Source organism: Ptychodera flava, chromosome 12 (assembly GCF_041260155.1).
Source record: "Ptychodera flava strain L36383 chromosome 12, AS_Pfla_20210202, whole genome shotgun sequence".
NCBI lineage: Eukaryota > Metazoa > Hemichordata > Enteropneusta > Ptychoderidae > Ptychodera > Ptychodera flava.
In genome coordinates, this window is record NC_091939.1 from 30,857,086 (window position 1) to 30,870,184 (window position 13,099).

The following is a 13,099-nucleotide window of genomic DNA, read 5'->3' on the forward strand; positions in this document are numbered from 1 at the left end:
TTGAAATTCCATGCCATATCGAAGGACTGGCTTAGCGACTTCAGACTTCACGACAATCACTTTCAAACGATGTCATCAAAATCAATACTGTTAGAAAGTTAAAACGTGTCCCCGATATTCGTCTCTTTGAAAATTTACTCCAATCCAAGTCCTCTTTAAAATTGGTATGAATTGATGAATTGTGAGAACACAGTCCGTCAGAGTCAATTGAAAAGATTTTTATTGAGACCCAAAATGGTATAGACCTTGAATAATTGTACAAAATCAACGCCATAAGTATCCAATCAAGGTCATGTCTGTAGTCAGTTGAAGTGATGTACATGAGGTATTTGACAAATCCTCAATCTATATCGAATAATAATCTGAAATTGTTAGCCTTGGACCTTCATTATGTTTAGCCAAACACCAATAAACTAATCACTCGTGCGAGCTTACGAAATTCTTGATTTGCACAAACTCACGTTCGACATTGTTCTGACAATTTCAGCAATCTGGATTCATCTTCCGATGAGAAAAGTATTTCCTTTGTAATTGTGAAGAAGGTTCCAATTTTTTAAAAGTAACAAGTAGAAAAGGACTACACTTTAGCACCCCACGAATCGATTTCCTAAACGACATGTCACGTACAATTAAATAGTACCTGGAGGTCAAGTAGTGATATTTTGTTCAAATTGGTTTCACATTAAGTGGAGGCTATAGAAAGTGGTGGCGTGATACTCGCTAATGATTTTAATTTTCAGACTTTTTGACATCGGGATGATTCACATTCGAACCATTCACAACTTTTCATCAATATTTCATCTTATACCGACATGAAAATTAATATACATGGTGGATAGATTCGATCGTGCGTGAAAACTCATTAAATTTGGTTTTTGTCGTGTCGTCCGATAATTGCGCATTGCGCGCATGCGTCAATGTGAACCGGTACATATTTCGTTCAGAACACTTTCGTCGGTGATTATTTCATGAACACTCTTACTCAGTTCGGTCCCCACAGTATTTGACGTGTTCAGTCTACAAAATACGGAAGATTTAAACTTGTCGGAAGTGTTGTAACACGGAAGAGATCATACAGTGCGATGCAAGAAAATTAGGTAAATGACAGTTAACAATACTTCTAATACACTGTCGAAAGTCCCTTGTGCCTTTTTTGTTTCTTATTGGTGTAGCCTGTCGCACATACGACGGTGGGGGAATCGCAAGCGTAGCGCCAAAGAAGGGAGCTGGACATTCCAAGAGCAGCTGCGAGCGTCGAAGGCACAATGTATGCTTTCGCTTGCAATTGCGAGAGACTACACCAATAAGAGACGGAAAAGGCACAAGGGACTGTCGTCAGTCTAGACTTCTAATTTGTCTTGGCTGACTCACAGACCGACTGTTTTGTCAGAGACTGTGAAGCAAGGTAGGTCATTTCTACACGTCATGATTCCGCTCGATCATGGGATACGTTTGCGAACGTTCATATTTCCCTTCAGAATAATACACAGTGTATCAGCCACGCTGACACTGCTCAATATAGGTGCTGTGTCAGGGTGTCGCTGCAGGTTTTTGGATGGTATTTTTATAAGATCCAAAGCGATTCTTCGAGGATGCCATTCCGTGTCAATAGACAAGATGCTATAGGCGAATCGTGATGAGCCCACTGAAAACAATCCAAAATGAAACGATTGCCGATATTACAATTAGGCGCCATTTTCTACTGACGGATTGTATTGCCATTTTCTTACTAAAATTTATGTCTAATTCAGATACCCATTGTACTCACTGTTCACTTCAAATTTTCATCTGTTCAACTAATTAGTGTCCGTCACATAAACTCAGGCGTTCATCCATCATGAAGATGAAATTAATCCGCGGCTACCTTGTTAGTAAAATGCAAATAAGCGCCCTCAGTTAAGCTCAATTTTTTGGATACTTTGCATCCGTAGATAATATAATTCGCCGTGCAGTCCGATGTCAACGTTTGCATATATTTTTATGTTTTTCCCTCGGAACCGATGTCGCGAGCAACATATTCTGTATTCAGAACAAGGAGGTGTTTTATAAGAAGCGGGTCGGGGACGAAGAAACGTTCTATATATAAAACTCGACGACAAAGTCAGCGCCTTTGTGAGTTTAGTTTTCGGTGTCACTTTTGACACCGACATGTCTTCCAAACGACTATTTTACAATTCTGTGATATGCTGTAAATAATTTTATGTGGTATCCGGGAATCTCTTTTGCACTTAACGGAACATAAGCTGTAACTTGTGGCAAGTTTTTCAGTATTCTGCTTCTGTATAATCAACTACCGTGTCTGACCCTAATCCGTTTGTCATGCTGAAAACAGCTTGTATGTGTGTAGTAATCATTGTTTATTGTTTACAAATGAATTCTAGTCCGGACTTGAATACAATTTTCAACAATAACAATGTAGATTATACTCATATAGGTTGTGTTGATATGCTAAATACCTGACATTAAATTACAGTTTAGGGATTCAATGCAGAAAGTGTAGGGAAACCACAAAACAAAAGTTCAGAAAAAATATAATAGCCAAAAGGTATAGCTTATAGAGCTTTAAGCGACTTCACATCCAATATACATGATATCGAGAATTCTCAAAAATCAGGAGTACAGATTTCTCCTTCACAGAATTTTTAAATGTTTTGATAACATTTTTCTACCGACAACACCATAGTAGCCCAGGCCGTCCCCTTTCCATTAAAAAGCACCAGACAGATGTGCAGTTTTTATATTAATACTGATACCTAGGCCAGTGTCTCTATTTTGTGTCATTTCAAGCGCATGAGGAATTTTAACCGAGACCTGAAGTTTGGACCACCTGTGAACCAAAGACGCTGACTTAAATATGATAAAATGCAGTGACGGAGGCAAGAACAGTAACCATTGCAGCGGTTGTTTAGATTTTCCGATCAGTAACAAACCATCATTGTTTTCCTCGTTTTCTTGTTTACAATAAATAAGTAAGGCCGTTTAAAGACAATTCTTTGTTTGCCGTCCTTGGATTTTTGAAAAACCTACCGGCCAGCCAGGGAAAAAACATAAACACAGACAAAAAACACAAGTGTATTGATACAAGTTCAATTTTTATTTGGTTTTCTTTTAAAAAATTTTATTAAGAGTGTTAACATTGTGTTTGTTTTCCTAATTTTCTCTGAAAACCTACCAGCACTCGGACGGCAAACAGAATTTTATTTAGCGCCTAAGTACGGTGAACAACCATGATTATGATTGATTTAACAACATGATATTGCCGTTTATGACTGGATACTGAGATGAGTTTTATGGAAGAACTATTCGTAAATAATAATGATAACATTACATTTCAGGACCAATACAGAGGCATCCAACCACTCGATTTTGAGAAATTGAACCATAGTGTTTTTGTATGTAAATTTGCTATTAAAGTGTTGTTGTTGGAATGCAAATAAGGCCAGTTCGTAGCTGCCTTGAGGCTCCCGCTGCGACTTGAAAATTTCACCTCCTGTCCATATTAAGAATGTTTTTATCTCTTTCCATTTCCCCTCTCCCTACCAAAGTTCCCCTTTCCAAACCACAGAAGTTCCCACTGCTATAAAACCCATCGGTAAACTCACGAAAAAAACACGCAAAATGACACTCCCTGTCCGCCCTGTCTCTTTGAAGTTGCTGCAGTAGAATGAAAAATGAAAAAAATTGTCCGTCGCCCTCCACAACATACAAGACGCGTACAGGGAGCTTTTTGCATGAAAAGCTTTGTAAGCTAATCCATAGTAAATCAGTTTGAGAAATAAGGGATGAAATTCGGTGAATATGCTTTACAAACATTCAACAATACAAATTCCCAGTGGCACCTTTCCTACAAGTCCTTGATGAAATCACATTTATTGAGCGAAAACTGTTTTAAATCATCGGCATATCACGTGACACTGATTATATCTGCAAAGTTAATCGTTGATAATCGATTCCGTACCAGTGCTTTGTCCGAAAGTATTTCTTTCCTACAATGAAGATTCGCCGACTTGGAGATATATCTGTGCCACCCACGCGAAGTTATCCAACAAGGCACTGTGGGCATTATTCGTCTAGAAGTTATGACTATGATCAATAAATATCATTTATAATTTTTTTTTTCATTATACAAGCCCTACATGTGTTTACTGTGTGCCTATTACTTTACCCTAGCTATCTCTGTATAGTATTTCAATGAAAACAGTCCATATCTGTTAAAGGGACAAAGTCGCCCATTTTTCATGAATTTTGTCTGATACGAGAGACTACTTATATTGTCTGACATGTTGAAAGATACTGAATGAATGGGTGACCATGTATATATTCGACCCCGATTTTAGACAATTAAAATGAAACCATGGCGAAAATGAATTAATGCTCACTTTGTCCCTTTAATTGCCCTCCCTTATCCCCTTCATTAATTTGTTCTACCGATCACAAAGAAGGAGCTTATCGCCCTGACCAAATACCTCGTTAGCAGCTCATGAGGTAAAAAAAACGGGCAGGCGTTCTCGAAGCGTAACAGTTTCAACAGAAGGATCAAATTATAACTTCATGATTTTCTTATTATCCCTAGGGGCTTACAGCGTAGCCTAACTGTAATAACAAGGAGCCGTTACTTCCTCTATGGCGAACCGTGATATGTACACTTTATTCGAGTAGCGTTGATAGGTTTTTGGGAAAACTTCCGTTCTACACTCACTACAATGTCATCATTTATTACATGCCTCGATGTGAGTGCAAATCAGTGCACTGATTTGAATAGGAACATCCGGGGAGTTAGCGGGCCGGTGAATGATGTACCGACCGGTTTCCATGGTTACCCAGTCCAGTGAAGCCTTTCGACTTTTTCGACGCTTAACGCCAGATGTAAAATGTCCATGCGCGCAAATGATATATAACATTAACTGTGAAGAGGCATGTAATAAAAATATTATTGTCTGAATACATGGGTTTATGTGCCCTCGCAGCAGGAGACAATTTGCCCGACGCCAGGAGGGCAAATTATCGCCTGCTCTCGGGCACACAAACCATGTATTCAGGCAATAATATATAATATTGCGTAGATTGACTTTATCCTAAATTATATTCGAAGTGCATTCGCTATCTACGGCACTCATTACGCTGTTCAATTTACACTCTCCATTTTAAGAAATGGTTGCGACATGCATGAAGTAGCAAAAATAATTATCATTAGCAGAATGAAGGGTACCCCGCGTTTCGATAAACTCCTGATGTATGACGATCTGTCACATAACTTCTATCTGGGTTATGGATTTCTGATAATTATATATCTTTAAGAGCTCCATGTCACAAAATGTAACAAGTTACAAAAAGCATGTGAATCGTATTTACACACATAAAGTAATATGCATGGAATCAGTTGGTGACAACTTTTTCAATTAAATTACTTGTCCAGGTCATTTCATGTTCGAAAGAGAATATGGAGACACTTTTCCCGTAGCCCTTTCAATATTCTTGCATGTTCTTCATCTTCCATCTTAAGCATTCTCCTTGAACTCACCGTGTTTAGGTCACGGTTAAAGAAAATTTAGGATTGGACGTCGATATAGTTTGAAGTGCCGCCATTTCTGCTGAGTGTTGATATTATAGGTTTTTCTCTGCAACTGCTATGAAGTCTAAACTCATTGTGAAGTACACAGATCAACGGGTAACTTAAAGGGATATAAGCTGCAACTTGTGGCAAGTTCTTAAGTATTCTGCTTCTGTATATCAACTGTACCGTGTCTGACCCTAATCCATTTGTCATGCTGAAATTTGGAGTAATCTTTTTGTCAACATAGATTGTATGTGTGTAGTGATCATTGTTTATTGTTTACAAATGAATTCTAGTCCGGACTTGAATACAATTTTCAACAATAACGATGGAGATTATACTCATATAGGTTGTGTTGATATGCTAAATACTTGGCATTAAATTACAGTTTAGGGATTCAATGCAGAAAGTGTAGGGAAACCATAAAACAAAAGTTCTGAAAAAATAGCCAAAAGATACAGCTTATAGAGCTTTAATAGTGGCGCGGCATAACCAAAATCTTCATAACAATTGTGCATTTTATGATACGCATTCTGCAATTGACATTTACTAGGTGAGAAGTACCTTATCTGACGGCCATTTTGAAAAATTGCTGCCATGGCAACGCTTCAATAGATTTTCAGTGGCTCGGTATCTGAATTTGTTCAACACATATTAAAGCACATCCGAGCCAAGTTTGGTGCTTTTATAAAAAAAATACGCAATGGATTTGCCATGCCGCACCACGATAATGCAACAGAGTGAATGGAAGAATTAAATACCAGGTCAGCATATTTCACCAACGGGTTTTACATCGGCAAAGCTATTATTAAAATTTACCTTAAAATAAATGATGATGGCAGGAAGCTTTGTTGGAAAAGTTGATTGAATGACGGCTAGTATATGCATTATGTAAATAACTTTCACACGATAATTGAAGAAGGTGTCAAAGAAAATGCTGAGTAAAATGATGTATGAAGATAATTACAAATAAGGTTATAGGGCTCGTACATTCTTTGTAATTTATGTAAACAGACAGATCGCTCGATTCTCGTGCCTCATTGCCAAAATGACTTACCGAGGGAATTAACCGACAGAACTTGGGTCACAGACTTTAATATTCGGTGTTATCTGAATAAACATAGACACTGGAGACAAACAGAGCGTCTTACTGGTATGCACATGGGTTTGCCTAGGCAACCGACCAATTATTGTACATAAATGTACTAATCGGTTTTCTGCCACAAGAGATGGTTAAATACAATGACAGTATTTCCCATGCTGGGACACAGCGGCGCTTGAAGTAAGCAAACATACTACAACCCTGGGCTGCAATAAATGTGCGAGTGAACAACACCTCAACTTAACTGGCGTTGTATTGTCGCTATGCTTACCCAGGCCACGTATTATCTCTAGCGCTATACCGTGGGTGAAAGACTTAAACTTTCGCTCAAATTTTCCTAAATAAAACTTTCAACCATTCTCGTACAACCGAGAATAAAACTCATAGATCTATGTGCAAAATTTAGAACGAGAAAAAAAAGTTACCTGACATTTACCGATATTTGAATAGCCACCATCCCAGTGTTATCTCTATGGGGAAAACTTAAATTGCGATTTTCACAAAATAAAGACAGTGAAATTTTTTCGAGTCCCACAAGTGGTAGATACGAAAAGAATTGTAAAAGTTTGAGAGTCCGAATATCTGTCCCCGAGGAGTATTTTACCTTAATTGCGTTGTGGTTGTGGAACAAAACTGTACCAAACGACAAACCTTGTACGTACGTCTAGATATGGAGACTATTTCTAAAGTCAGCACACCCATGCGTGTGGACTTGCATTTCTGATACGTTCGATCAAATACTGAACCCTTGTGACTACTCATAAGCTGTCTTCCAATGAGAAACGGAGGTATTTGTCCTTGGAAACGTGTGAATTTCGGTCAGTCGTGACGGTCGCAATACTCTTTTGATATCGAGATATTTTCTCCTAAATCCCTAGCGACTCGACACTATTTTGCCGGAGGTTATTTTCGTTGAGCATATTTGACCAAAAGAAAACGATCTCAAACCCCCAAGGCTTTCTTATTTCATGTTGTATTTAGAGGAAATAAAAAACCATATTATCATATAATTTATCATGGATTCTAATCATCACAACACGTGAAAATACGTCCGCCAGCGGTAATTTGTATGCGAAGCGTAGGAATGACTAAGTGGGTTTCATAAATCAAACAAACGAGGAAATAAATAAATTGAGCGGCAACGGAATCGCACTTTTGTCTTCGGATTTACTATTCAGCTCGGGTTTTCCATCTATCGATGGTGTAAACTATCAATATTCTATGTTATCCTCTTATATCTGCATTTGTGTCCCCGGTTGCAAAGCATACTGCACTTTCACATCTCAAGGTAAGATTTTTGACAAAGAAAAGCGCTGCTGAACCATTTCAGAGATGTTACTCATGAAAACTGTGTTTTCACAATTGTACGTGCACGTTGACGTCCCTGAGCGACCATGTCGCCGCAGGTTTCTCAGTCTAGTGTGCAGCATTTATACATCTTTTACATGATAGACGCCGGCTCTTTGTATTGAAACCTCATGGCCATTGGGTATTTTCCTATCACACACTTAACAAAAACAGCCTATGTTCATTGTTGCATTTCTGTGCAATGTGTCGTTCAGAATGGCGCTATCTTCGTCAATTTAAACTGTATGATGTACATCTAACAAACTTCAAGAATGGCAGCCGATAAAAATGCTACTTAAGCAAGCCGTGACACCACACTGGCGGCTTTTAACGCACTACCGAACAAATATAGTATAAAATTTGTCGTGTTTGCCTCTACACACAAAATCAGGTATTAGTAATTTATCGGTTATTGTGAGATGCAACTCTTGTAGTTTGAGTTGCCCAGCCAAATGGACTTATCAGTCACTGTTACCTCAAACATCCACAGATACAAATAGAGCGACTGACGGTTGAAATGCCATTTAAAGCATTTACAACTGAAGTTTATTCAAACCTAAATATTGTATCTCCGCTTATAAAAGGCGTTTTCAACGAACCTTGCAATTTGTCGAACAGGTCAAGTAAAAAGATAGTGAGTAGAAGGTTTCGAAAAGTTGAAGCAAAAGTCAATAATTGCTATGTATGTAAATTGGTATAGTGATGGCACCCAATCAGGCAATGGAGAACTGACACGACAAGAGACACACAGACATATCCAAATAATTCCCGATTGGTCCTCAGTAGTCCATTATCTACAAAACGCCGATCCTATTTGTTTCGTCCTTTCAAGTTTACAGACTTGGCAGATAACCCTGTGTTCATTTTCATCCCTTCCAGAATCGGAGTCTACGGTCCTTCATGGTCTGTGCTACATTCGAATGACATCTTGTTTCCTGGCGTATTGGAGTCGCATCGAAGTGTAACGTGAAGAATTCCTCGCAATATTGGCAATCGCCTCGGATAACTCACACTGTATAGAGGATGTCGAACACTACGATAGTTTCCGATCGTATCAATTTTACAGAGTTCCCGAATTTATCGGCACTGAATTCGAAGCATTGGTCTTTACCAGATATACTGTTAATCATTATCGCAGTGATCGGCTTCGTGGGCAATTTTTTAGTCTGTTTCGTCTTTCTGTCGATCAAGAAACTTCGAACAACAACCAACCTCTTTATTGTGGGGCTAGCATTCGCAGACCTCATCTCTTCGTTGACGTTCTTCATGAAAGCAATCAAGGTTCCACTGGGAGGTAACATCGTTGGGAATATCTACTGCCATGTCATAAAGTCTGATTCGTTTGTCTGGGTGTGCGTGAAAGTCTCGGTTCTGAATCTGGTCGCAGTCACATTGGAGAGATTGTTGGCCATCGCCTATGCCGTGCAACACAAAATACACTTCACAAGGAGAAGAGCCTACATCTTACTCGCCACTGCTTGGCTGGTGGCAATCCTTTTCTCGAGTTTTTCATTCTATCGATTTCGATTCAAAGACGGAAAATGCGTCTCGGGCTGGCCTGACAGGTCTTTCAAAAAGTTGGTCGCTGTTGTGAATTTCCTTGTGGCATATTTTTTACCTTCTTTGTTCCTCCTTTTCTCGTATCTGAAAATTCTGAATTGCCTAAATACTCAGGGGAAGACGATTTTGAACCGATCGGTCAATTCCAAACCCTCTCAGTCGCACCTTCTATTCAAAGCCAAACGCAAAACTGTTTTCGTTCTGATACTGGTCAGCGTAACCTTCAACGTCTGTTGGACACCCGTGCACACGGTGTTTCTCCTCAACCAGTTCGGCGCCCCCTTGAGTTTAGAATCCACCTATTTTCAGTTCTTTACCTTACTCGGGTACTCCAATTCCTGTCTAAACCCTTTTATTTATGCCTTTATGAATGATCACTTCAGGAAAGGCTTGGTTGCCATGGTAGCTCCTAATCGCAGCAGGAATTCAGTCGACGTCCTTGCCTCCGTAATCCCTGCACGGCAATGACATTGGCATCTCAAAATATCCGAAGGGAAGAATTGTGTGATTGACGTCGATCGACTGATGTTGTAAGACCGGCAAAGTAAGGTATACCGTAGATGGCGGTATATGGATGGTGACAATACAATCTTTAAGTACATTCACATCATATACAAATTGTGTTTGTGATGTAGCCTTCACGTTATAAAATGCTTTTGGAGAGAGAGTGTGAAACTTTCATTTTGAAGAAATCCTGCATAGCAGCAAAATCTTATTTGAACAGTTAAATGTTCGATGGAGTTCATTTCCTGACTCAGAACGCTATAGTTTTTGCTTAGGAGAATGAGAACTGTTTCCCTGTGGAAGAGAGGATTCCTCCAATTTTGATGTATCTCAACTGGTCATTTTGACCACACATATCGAAAAATATTTTAAGATTATGATACCTTTTTGATTTTGATCATTGTCCGCACCGACGTCTTTGAAATCGTTATTTCTCATGTAAATTATGTCAGTGTTTTTAATTTTTATGTTATTTAATATGTTTGAAAGTCACTTTAACCGGCATTACGTGTCAAGTGAGGCTGCCATTTTGAAATTTTAATTTTACTCTGTTAATGTCTAATTTTCTGTGTGCGAGTGTGTTTACGCCTATCTGTCTCTGTTACCATCACAGCATATCTCTTTGTAACTTTCAGCTCTCTTTTTTCTCTTTTGATTGTCAGTAGTCGAAATACACCTTTTGTTGTTAACTTTTGGAGAAGACACCGTCAAAGAGGCCCTTTTCTTTGTTATCTTCGAATATAGTCCTCAACGGTCAATTTCTTTTCTATACGTATGGACATTGACCGCTGCTGTATATTCTTTGCTAATAAGGTCAAAATAGCGCCCTCACAAATTAATCGAGCTGTTAACAAATGATTTCCTCTACCTCGTGCATATATCTCTATTAAGTGGACCAGTAGTTGTGACTTTTCATGTTATTTTTACTATACTTTAAAGTTAATTGCAAATTCTCGTTCTACTCCCTAAAGCAAAGTTTAAACACCTCCCATCAGCTTCAAGTTGCCACTACAGCGTATATGTGTGTAAAATGCACTGCTATAGTTTATATTTGAACTCTCATCCGAACCAGTATTCCAATGCCTGAACATGTACAGGCTGAGTTGACCTGCTCTTAGTCGGGTCTTACAGAGAAAAGACTCGATTATTGCGATGGGCGTATTTTTCTACATAGTTTATGGAGTTTTTGTTCTGTTTTAGATTTACTTCTCCATGAAACATTATCTTTTAGGTACAAGTATTGTTTACATGCGTCATGTTAGACACAAAGTAAGGAACTTGAACGCTTGAATATACAAAATTCGTCCGTTTAACATTACTTGTAACATACATTGAATTTACTCGCACTATCGTTGAATCACCAACATTGATTTACATTAAATGATTGAATACAACCTATTCCAGGTGCCATTTGCCTCTTAATTCCTTTGTGAGTTTTCGTTAATACATCTACTTACTCAGTTTAATGGCATGTTTGGCCAGGAGGCAACTGTTTAGTTAATCAACTATCGCAGTTAATGTTATTATTACTGTTCAAAATATTATAAAACTTTGATTGATTTATTCGAAGAAGTGACGTCAACATTTTCCATTCATGGTTTGCCACATATCATGTTTGTTATGTAGCTGTAGACGACATTGAAATAAACGCAAGACAGTTTTCAGAGTCGAGCGAATTTTAAATTCTTAGCAAAGGATTCATCGGAAATCAGCAAGGAAGACGAGGGATGACCAACTTTATAACAGCTTTAAATTAATTCTGTGTACACTTCTCATCGGTTATGTTTTGACTTTTAAAAGTATTTTTACACAGTAAGCTACTAGGAGCCCATAATGTTAAGCTATCAAATTAAACCGGTCATAATACGGTTCTATTTGAACCAAGTTACAAAATGTCCTCATTGTCACAATTTAACATTAGGTAATTACTGTAATGTCATATTTTTCTTTCAAGAGTATCTCTCTGAATAAACGTGATTCTTTGAAAGTGCAAAGCTAAGCAAATGCGTGGTTTGTATCTGATTTCTTTACTAGCTTCCGAGGGGTCGCTGTTACTCCACGTTTTGCTTTCCGGGCTCCCTGTTTTAAAACGGCACCCGTTCCTTTGTTACATGAATTGTTACCAGTTGTTCTCGTGGGAGGGCGATCGCATACGTGATAACATGGATAGGGAACAGATTGCAATGAACTGTTACCAAGGTCAATGAACCGAGTATCAACAAATAATTGCGAAATGAGTTTGCTAATGAAGATGAATCTAAAAATAAGAATGTAGAATACTGTAACTGAATATTGAAAGCCTGAAAATTCAAGAAGAGCGATGAAAGTGGCGAATTCTAAAAGCAGAATTTGAAACGCTAGGTCAGCAAATTAAGGAGAGTAAAAGATAAAATAAGAGGTCATAAAATAAATTTCAGAAGTAGAAAAAACGATAAGTTCTGACCAATGACTCCTCTTTTACGTCAACTGCGCCCGCTACGACAGAGAAATATAGGAAGTGCGCCATTCATGCATACGGTAGGTTCTCCTTATGTCATTGTCCAGATTGTCATAAGATGAAAGACACGCTTATTTATGGAAAATATGATGAGCTGGGGCTGTGCCAGGATGAGCACAGTATGCAAAAGTTAAACACTATCAAAATGTTCCTTGAAAAGAATTAATGAATGGATGAATGATACTTGTGTACTTTTCAAGGTCATTGTGTCTCAGTTTGGCAGATGCATCAACACGGGACGATATATTTTGTGATATTCTTATCGTTCACTGTAGATTGTGAATCCTTCATAGCTCAGCATCAATCAATGCCAAGTGCTAATACAAAATGACCGATATCGGCACCATGGGGATCTGAACAAAATAATGAACAGCATGTATGTTACTCGATAATTTCGTCAATAATGTTTCACTATAGTCATGGTAACGTACTCCGAAGCATATTCCGCTCGCATTATTCATTTTGAACCTATATCATGATCTCGAGTCATTCATATCGATACGAAAGCAGAGTCTTCTCGTTTTATTATTTCTGT

At 38.4% G+C, this 13,099-nt stretch overlaps 1 long non-coding RNA gene across 1 annotated transcript; it reads left to right on the top strand.

The window, feature by feature from the left end:
• Positions 1-963: 963 nt before the first annotated feature.
• Positions 964-11,465, top strand: LOC139145617 (uncharacterized). The gene is made up of 2 exons (XR_011554981.1): positions 964-1,097; positions 8,883-11,465. It is a non-coding gene; the product is annotated as an uncharacterized lncRNA (long non-coding RNA).
• Positions 11,466-13,099: the final 1,634 nt, after the last annotated feature.